Consider the following 8,563-nt stretch of genomic DNA (forward strand, 5'->3'; position numbering starts at 1 on the left):
TGTGATGTTAGAGAGAGTAGGGAACTCAACTTCTGATGGTGGGGTGGCTCTTGACATCTAATATAAGATGCGCTGGACATCTAATCTTACAGATACAACCAGCCCTTTTGAGGACAATCATAATGCTGATGCGGCCCACAATGAAGTTGAGTTTGACACCCCTGCCCTAGATAATTAAGCGTTTCTTGTCTTAGACTACGTTTCCACTATAATGACTACCAAAGTCATGTGATTCAGAGCCTCTGGAGTGTGACTTTCATCCAACTTTACAGTCTCTAGATCAGAGTTGCATTGAATGTTGCATCAAGGTAGTGCAAGAACCTTTTCAAAGTCGCTGCAACTTTAAGTCACAATAGTGGGAACTGAGCCTTATATAGTTTGTGTATATTATTTTAAGATAAAAAAGTTATTAAGATTGAATTGAATAATTGCTGCTCTAGGTTAAACACCTATAATTAAAAAAAAAAGTAATGAATGTATTACCACATGTATGTCAGTGTTACTACATTGAGTGTTAAGAATTACCTGAGTATTATTGAGATTTTAAATTAGACCTTTCACAGATCATCAGTTTTTCACAGATCTGTCTCCTCTATTCCCAAAGATCAGCAGGTATGCTGGTATTATTAGTGTATTGATATTGACATTTAGTTCCAATGCTTTAACATATAAGGTCTGCGGTTGTCTCTTGTCCCACAAAACTTGTTTTTAAGACTAGATTAAACCTCCTGTTGTTAATTTAACTAGCTACATGCCCAGCCAGTACTGCCTTTTCAAACTGAAGCAGATTGCCTTAGGCTTTGAATAATAATGTCCCAAGCAAGTCTGCCTTTGTGTCTCCAAGTGTATCTGTAAGCTAAGTTCCTGTTTGGTGACACCATGCAACTTCACTACTCTTATAGATTCCTACGTGACTGTCTGCATGGCTACTCATTTCTAGCTGTTTATGTGTCTTTGTGATCTCTAGAACATAGATTTACTTCAGCAGTAAAAAAAAAAAAACTCAATGGCTTTATGGGCATTTTTGTTAATGATCAAATGTTGGACCAACAATCTGAGTGACGCCATCCTCAAAAATATCCTCCCTCATTCTTTGGCTTTATGACATCTGCCACAAACAGCATTGATGGAAAAGTGTGCTTTCAAAATCTTTTTAGATGTCTGAAGAACTTTGATACTTATCATGTCAGCTGTCTAAAAAAATCACAACTCACTTTGCTATAATTGCAAAAAGATCTGCACACCTACTGGAAGATTCTTGTCATGTGGACTGCGATAGTCCTGAAGAAAATAAGATTATGTATGGAAACTGTATGCCTTCTTAAGATGTTGCAATGGAGTCTTATGGAGGACGAGCTGTCAAAGTTACAGTGGAGGAATCAACTAAAGACTTGGTGTTCATACATTGTTAGACCAACGTGTAATTTACATTTTTGTATTTTATATTTTTGTTTAGCCTTGACAAAGCAAAATGAGATTTTTCTGCAGAAGTAAATTGGGTACATAATTTAGGAGGAATATGAACTAGAAAAATAAATATGTAAATTAAAATTAGGCAGTTGGAGGGAGATGTTGGAATTCAGAAGCGAATTATAGGAATTGTAATTGTGTCTGCCTTTCTTTTGCCGTCTAAGTTAGGTTGTGCATGTGTTATGAGACATAGTTTGTTCCATTTTTCCAATAGCATTGCCTGTAATATTCACATCTAGTTAGGCCCCACACAGCTTTAACTGTCACCAAAAGAATCTCTACACTAAATAGTCAAGAACCCAACTGTTCAAGACCAGTGTATGAATTGTTTGTTATAGTGCTGTTATGTTATGTTATGTTTTGTTATGTGGTCAATTTTTAATTTGACCAAGAGATTGGATTGATAGGGTAAATGAAATAGCAATTTATTTATCAAACATTTAGTTATAATTAAGAAAACATGTATTCTGATTAAACAGCTATACTGGATACAACTATGTGAGTCATATAATATAACAGCTGTTTTTGGTTGTGGTCAAATGCCATTCACACCTTCAGCTGTGGAAAGGTTTAGCTCTGATTTCCCACAGAGATTGGGAAGTGACATCTATATGTGAATTGACCATCTGTTTAACAATGTAAATGACCAACAATTTAATCAGGACTTCAAAGAGACTTACAAGGTAGCCCCCAGCTGTGTATAGTATAAAATGAAGTTCGGCTCCCAGCCTCAGTCAGAACAATCATATTGAATGTCACCATGTACTTACTGTATTGTTCTCCCTGCCTATGGCTAAAACTGTAGGCTTGAATATTAAATACATCTTTTTGAATGTGGTTCAGCAGTCAAAATGTTATTGGAAACCCCTAAGTTCTGGGATTTCCCTATCACTGTGGACAGCTGTCACTATGATCCCTGGCTGATTAACATTCCGAAGGGGCAACTAATACGTCTAAGAAGAAATTGCACTGATAAAAGCACTTTTTTGGAACAAGCTGGATTATAATATTGAGCATAGGCAAATCGAGCATATATTTAAAAAGCATTGGTCACTACTTTTAGCGGATCACCAATTACGTAGTATTTTACCAGAGAAACCAAAATTTGCTTATAGAAAGGCACCAACTTTAAGGGATTTAATAGCGAAAAATGTTTTGAACCCTCTAAAAATCTCACAGGGGTTCACATTTTTTCAAGGAAAGGGTTTCTTTCCATGTAAAAGATGCTATGCTTGTAGAAATATAAAGCAAAATGGTCAAAAATGCATCAATTTCACATCTACCAGTAAAAACAAAGATTATGAAATCAAAGATTTTGTGTCATGTAGAACTGAGGGGGTGGTGTAGGTATTACAATGTCCGTGCTCCCTACAGTATGTGGGAAGAATGAAACGTCCCATGTGGAAACGCATTCGGGAGCACATACAGAATATTGAAAAAGGTTTTCCAAAACACAGTGTGTCATGCCATTTTGCGCTATATCATGACAAAAACCCTGCGTTATTGAAATTTTGGGCCATTGAAAAATATAAACCGCACTGGCGGGGTAGTAATAAAGTGAGAGAATTAAGTAAAAACAAATCAAAATGGATTTTTGAAATGGGGACTCTTGCACCTTTTGGCTTAAATATAGATTTTGATATAAATTGTTTTATTTCGGATTTCTAATTTATCTCTTGACATCTGCTCCTCCAAAACAACTTCTAATATTTTATAATATTTGTAATAATTTTATTATACATTTTTTAAATATTTTTGTCAAAAAAAATGTTAACAATTTTTTTGCGTCTTTCTAGCATCTTTCTACCTCATACACATCCATTTACCCTTAGTTCATTAGAGGATGATTATGTAGAGATGTAATTCCATTGGTTCACCACTGGAGTTCCTAGGTTATATCTGCTTACTTCATGTATTTAAATGGGTCTTAGGTTAGAGTTGCAATTATGTTTTTAAATATATGTATTATTGTAAAGATTATGTATCTATATGTATTAAATTGTTACTTTGTATGGATATTATGTTGTTTGAATGTAGTGCAGAACGCATATAGCAGCATGATGATGCATTACACTCCCTGGTCACTATGGCAACCAGCATGCACGCTATAAATGCTAAGCAAGGTCGTCACATGGTCACCCTTGAAAAAGTCACGTGTCTAGTGATGAAACCGGTCGGGAGGAGCCAGTGACGAGCAGTGCTGTGTGTGCACTGTTGGTGTGTGAGGAGATCCCAGCTGTTAGCTGTATGCAACTGACCTTACCATATGCGATTTATTCTGCTGAAAAGTGTGAGTGAAGTTTACCCTTAGCTTATAGGGAATATATATTGTACTACCCGCGCAATGGTCTCTTTTTGTTGTTTCATACTGCGGAAGTTCTTTGAAAGCCAGAAGCCAGCCCATGATAATGAGCAGCTGAATATATGAGCAAGCCATCTATCACTGGGGATTACTCATTGAAACTGTCAGCACCAGACCGGCGCATGTGTGTGCGCCTATGCGCCAGCGCGCCCCTGTTCGGGCAATACAGCAATCTCCAGCTGTTACTGTGCATCAGCGCGGTGCTCGGGCACGTTCGCGTTAGCGCTGTTTTGGCGCCAAAGGGTGCATAAGAGTTCTCCTGCTGCAGAGATGCACTGCTGTTTTGTCTCAGCTCTGTGGATCTGCTAAACCTGTACCTGATTGATTGATTACCCCATTGACCCGGCTTGTCTGACCACCCCTCCTTCTCCAATCCGACCCGGCCTGCCTGATCCTGCTACTGCATCTACCAATACCGTTGCCAACCTCTGCCTGCCTACCGACTCTGCTTCTGCCTGCTGTATTAACCGCCTTGCTGCCTGCTGATCCGCACTGTCTGACCCTGCCTGTGCCTGCCGTTTGCTACTGTGCTGTTGCACCCTCAGCTCCAGCTCCAGTGACTTCTGCATCTGCATCCTCAGCGCTGCAGCCTGCTGCTTCCTGTTACCACCTTAACTGCAGTCCAGCCATCCCTGGAGGGATCTCTACTCTGCTCCAGCATCAGAGCCTTTCATCTCAACAGGCACTCCTACCCCACTGTGCTCACAAGACTACTGTCCCCACTCCAGTGGCTCTTGAACCAGCGTTGTATGAGAGGTCTTCTCCTACAAGTCAGGCTCACTACCAGGTACCTAACAGTACGAAACAGCCATGACTGAGCCTGCAGGAGATACCTCCCCAATGAAGGAGATCTGCACGCACCTTGCGGCCCTCACTCAAGCGGTGCAAGCCCTTCAGGACAATTATAACAGACTTGAGGGACAAGTCCAGAATCTTGCTGGCCCTAGTCCCATGGCTTCCTCCACAGCTGCAGCACCAACACAGCCTGCCCCTCCGTTGTGATGCTCCCACCTGAACCAAGGGTCCCCATCCCAGAGAGGTTTTCCGGAGACCGGGCCTTTCACAATGCCTGCCAGCTCTTCTTTGCCCTACAACCCCGAACCTTTTCACTGGAAGTTACTAAAGTGGGGTTTGTGATTTCCCTCCTACAAGGGGAACCTCAGACCTGGACTCACCGTTTACTGGAGGGGGACTCAGTCTTAACCCAATCTTTACCCTCCTTTTTTGAAGCCATGGCTCAGCTCTATGAGGACCCTCAGCGGACTGCCACAGCTGAGTCAGCTCTGTTCGCGCTCCAGCAAGGCCGCAGACCGGCTGAGGACTATGTCACTAACTTGAGACGCTGGAGCGCGGACACGCAGTGGAACGATGCTGCCCTGCGTCATCAGTTCCGCATGGGCCTATCTGAAGGGCTGAAAGATGAACTTGCTCGAGTTGGCATACTAGATACTCTTGAAGCTTTGATCTCTTTGGCAATCCAGATTGATCGTCGTCTCCGAGAACGTCGATCTGAACGCTCTGCCCAGCAAACCCGCTCGGCCTGGATGACAGCACGGGCTCCGGTTCCTGCAGCATGTTACTTACCTTCACCCAGTGTGAATCCAGTCAACGCCACGCCCACACTTCGGAACCCATGCAGCTAGGACTGATGCGACCTGCCTTGTCCCCTGAAGAACGGGCACGTCGTCGTCAACTTAACCTGTGCCTCTATTGCGGTGGAACTGGTCACTATGTCCATAACTGCCCAGTCAAGATAAGTAAGTGCTCATCTTCTGTGTCTACCAATCTCTCTGCTTTGTCTGCCAACTCTACCCACCTTGCCATTCCTCTCTCGTTACAGCTCCAGGAAGAGATAATTCCAGTCAACGCCATCATTGACTCCGGAGCTTGCAGCTGCTTTATCGACTTGACCTTTGCCAGCCAACATAACATCCCTTTACGGACTAAACCCATGGACTTTCTGTTTTCTTAGTTGATGGCTCCCGCATTAGATCTGGACAAGTAACTCAGGAGACTCTTCCCTTGCCTGCTACCACTTCTTCCCAACATAAGGAACTGCTGACCCTTGATGCCATTACGTCTCCACTATTTCCAATTATCTTGGGCATTCCCTGGCTCCAAGCCCACAATCCGCACATCAACTGGGTCTCTGGAGAAGTAAAGTTTGTATCATCCTACTGCCAGGAACACTGTCTGATGGGAGATCCCGACTCTTCAGCTACTCTGCTATGCCTTGACACTGACCAGAAACTATACCAGTCCATACCTAAACATTACCATGAGTTCATCGATGTTTTTAGCAAGAATGGGGCAGATTCCCTTCCGCCTCATCGCCCCTACGACTGCCCAATTGAGTTGTTGCCAGGATCCGAGATTCCATTCGGACGTATCTTCCCTTTATCGGAGAAGGAGCAAGAGGCACTAAAAACATATGTTGATGAGAACTTGGCTAAGGGGTTCATCCGCCACTCAACTTCCCCAGCAGGTGCTGGAATATTTTTTGTCACCAAGAAGGACAAGACTCTCCGCCCGTGTATAGATTATCGGGAACTAAAAATCGGTATCCCCTACCCTTGATACCTGAACTATTCCAAAAGTTAAGGACTGCGGTTTTCTTTACTAAACTCGATCTAAGAGGGGCTTACAACCTGATCCGCATTCGGGCCGGGCATGAGTGGAAAACAGCTTTTCGGACCCGATTCGGGCACTACGAATACTTGGTTATGCCCTTCGGACTCTGCAACGCCCCTGCGACCTTCCAACATCTGATTAACGATGTTCTCAGGGACTTTCTAGACGTGTTTGTGATCGCATACCTGGACAATATCCTGATCTTCTCGTAATCTCTTGATCTGCATCGAGAACATGTCTGCAGGGTGTTGAGTCGCCTCCACTTACACAGGCTTTATGCAAAGGCAGAGAAATGCGAGTTCGAGCAACAAAGCACCCAATTTCTGGGATTGATAATCTCTCCAACAGGCATTAAAATGGATCCCCAGAAGGTATCCGCTGTTCTGGACTGGTCGGTACCCCTAGACAAGAAGGGAATTCAGCGGTTTATCAGTTTTGCAAACTTTTATAGGAAATTCATCAGGGGATTCTCGGCCATAATTGCACCCATCACGCAGTTGACTAAACAGAATGTCCGTTTTTCCTGGAACCAGTCAGCCCAAAATGCCTTTGAGAATCTCAAAAGACTGTTTACCTCAGCCCCAATCCTCAGCCATCCTGAACCGTCACTACTGTTCATTTTGGAAGTTGACGCTTCTGAAATAGCAGTGGGTGCAATACTATCACAACGAAGGGGCAGCAAAGATCTAATGCATCCTGTGGGGTTTTTCTCCCGTAAACTTTCTCCTGCGGAGAAGAACTACGATGTTGGCGACCGGGAGCTTCTCGCTATTAAAACTGCTCTGGAGGAGTGGAGATACCTGTTGGAGGGGGCTGTGCATCCAGTATTAATATACACTGACACCACAAGAACCTAGAGTATTTGAGATCTGCTAAACGACTGAAGCCTCGGCAAGCCCGCTGGGCTCTGTTTTTCTCACGTTTTTGTTTTCATATAACTTACCGGCCAGGCTCAAAATATATCAAACCGGATGCATTGTCACGTATGCATGACAACCCAAAGGACTTATCCATTCCTGACACCATCTTGCCCGCAAACAATTTCTTACTCCTGCAAACAGACCTACTCTCCCAGATTAAAGAAGCATCCTCTGAGTCATCCAGGCCCACAGGGGTTACTCTGACGTCCAGAGATGGATTGCTATGGAAGAGGAGTCAAATTTTTGTCCCTGAGAAGGTTCGGGTCAAGGTCTTGACGCTTCTTCATGATCATCCACTGGCAGGCCATTTTGGGGTCCGCAAGACCCTGGAACATTCTGGTGGCCCAATCTGAAGGACTTTTGTGAAAGATATGTCAGCTCCTGCCCTACCTGCACCCAGAATAAGATGTCTAGAAATCAAGCTTGGGGTCTGTTAAAACCTTTGCCTGTACCTGATAGACCCTGGAGAATGATTTCCATGGATTTTATAGTAGAGCTTCCATGTTCTGAGGGGTGTTCAGCCATCTTTGTGGTGGTAGACCGTCTAATCAAGATGGCCCACTTTCTCCCCTTAAGGGGAACTCCATCTGCTATTGAAACCGCCCGCATATTCATTAAGGAAATCATCAGACTACATGGAGTACCTGCAAGTATAGTTTTGGACAGAGGGGTACAATTCACCTCACATTTTTGGAGAGCTCTGTGTGAGATCCTAAAAATTGAACTGGCCTTGTCCTCGGCCTATCACCCTCAAACTAATGGGCAGACAGAGAGGACCAATCAGACTCTTGAACAGTACATTAGATGCTTTACTTCCTTCACACAGGATGATTGGATGTCCCTGCTACCCTTAGCAGAATTCGCATACAACAATGCCAAACATTCAGCCACTGGTCAATCCCCTTTTTTCGCCAATTATGACTTCCATTTAAACTTTTTACCCGATTTCCTTTCAGAATCCTCAGTTCCAGCAGTGCAGAATACAGTGGATTTCCTCAGCCACAACAATCAGATGTTGCAAGAGGCGGTGTCCAAGGCCCAGGCGGACAGTAAGAGAGTCTTCGATCGAAGAAGAAGAGGGGAGTTGAAGTTACAGCTTGGTGATCAGGTATGGCTTTCTACCACTAATATCAAGTTAGCATGTCCATCTAAGAAGTTGGCACCTAGATTTATGGGACCC

The sequence above is a fragment of the Aquarana catesbeiana genome, linkage group LG01, assembly GCF_042186555.1.
Source record: "Aquarana catesbeiana isolate 2022-GZ linkage group LG01, ASM4218655v1, whole genome shotgun sequence".
In the NCBI taxonomy this organism is placed as follows: Eukaryota; Metazoa; Chordata; class Amphibia; order Anura; family Ranidae; genus Aquarana; species Aquarana catesbeiana.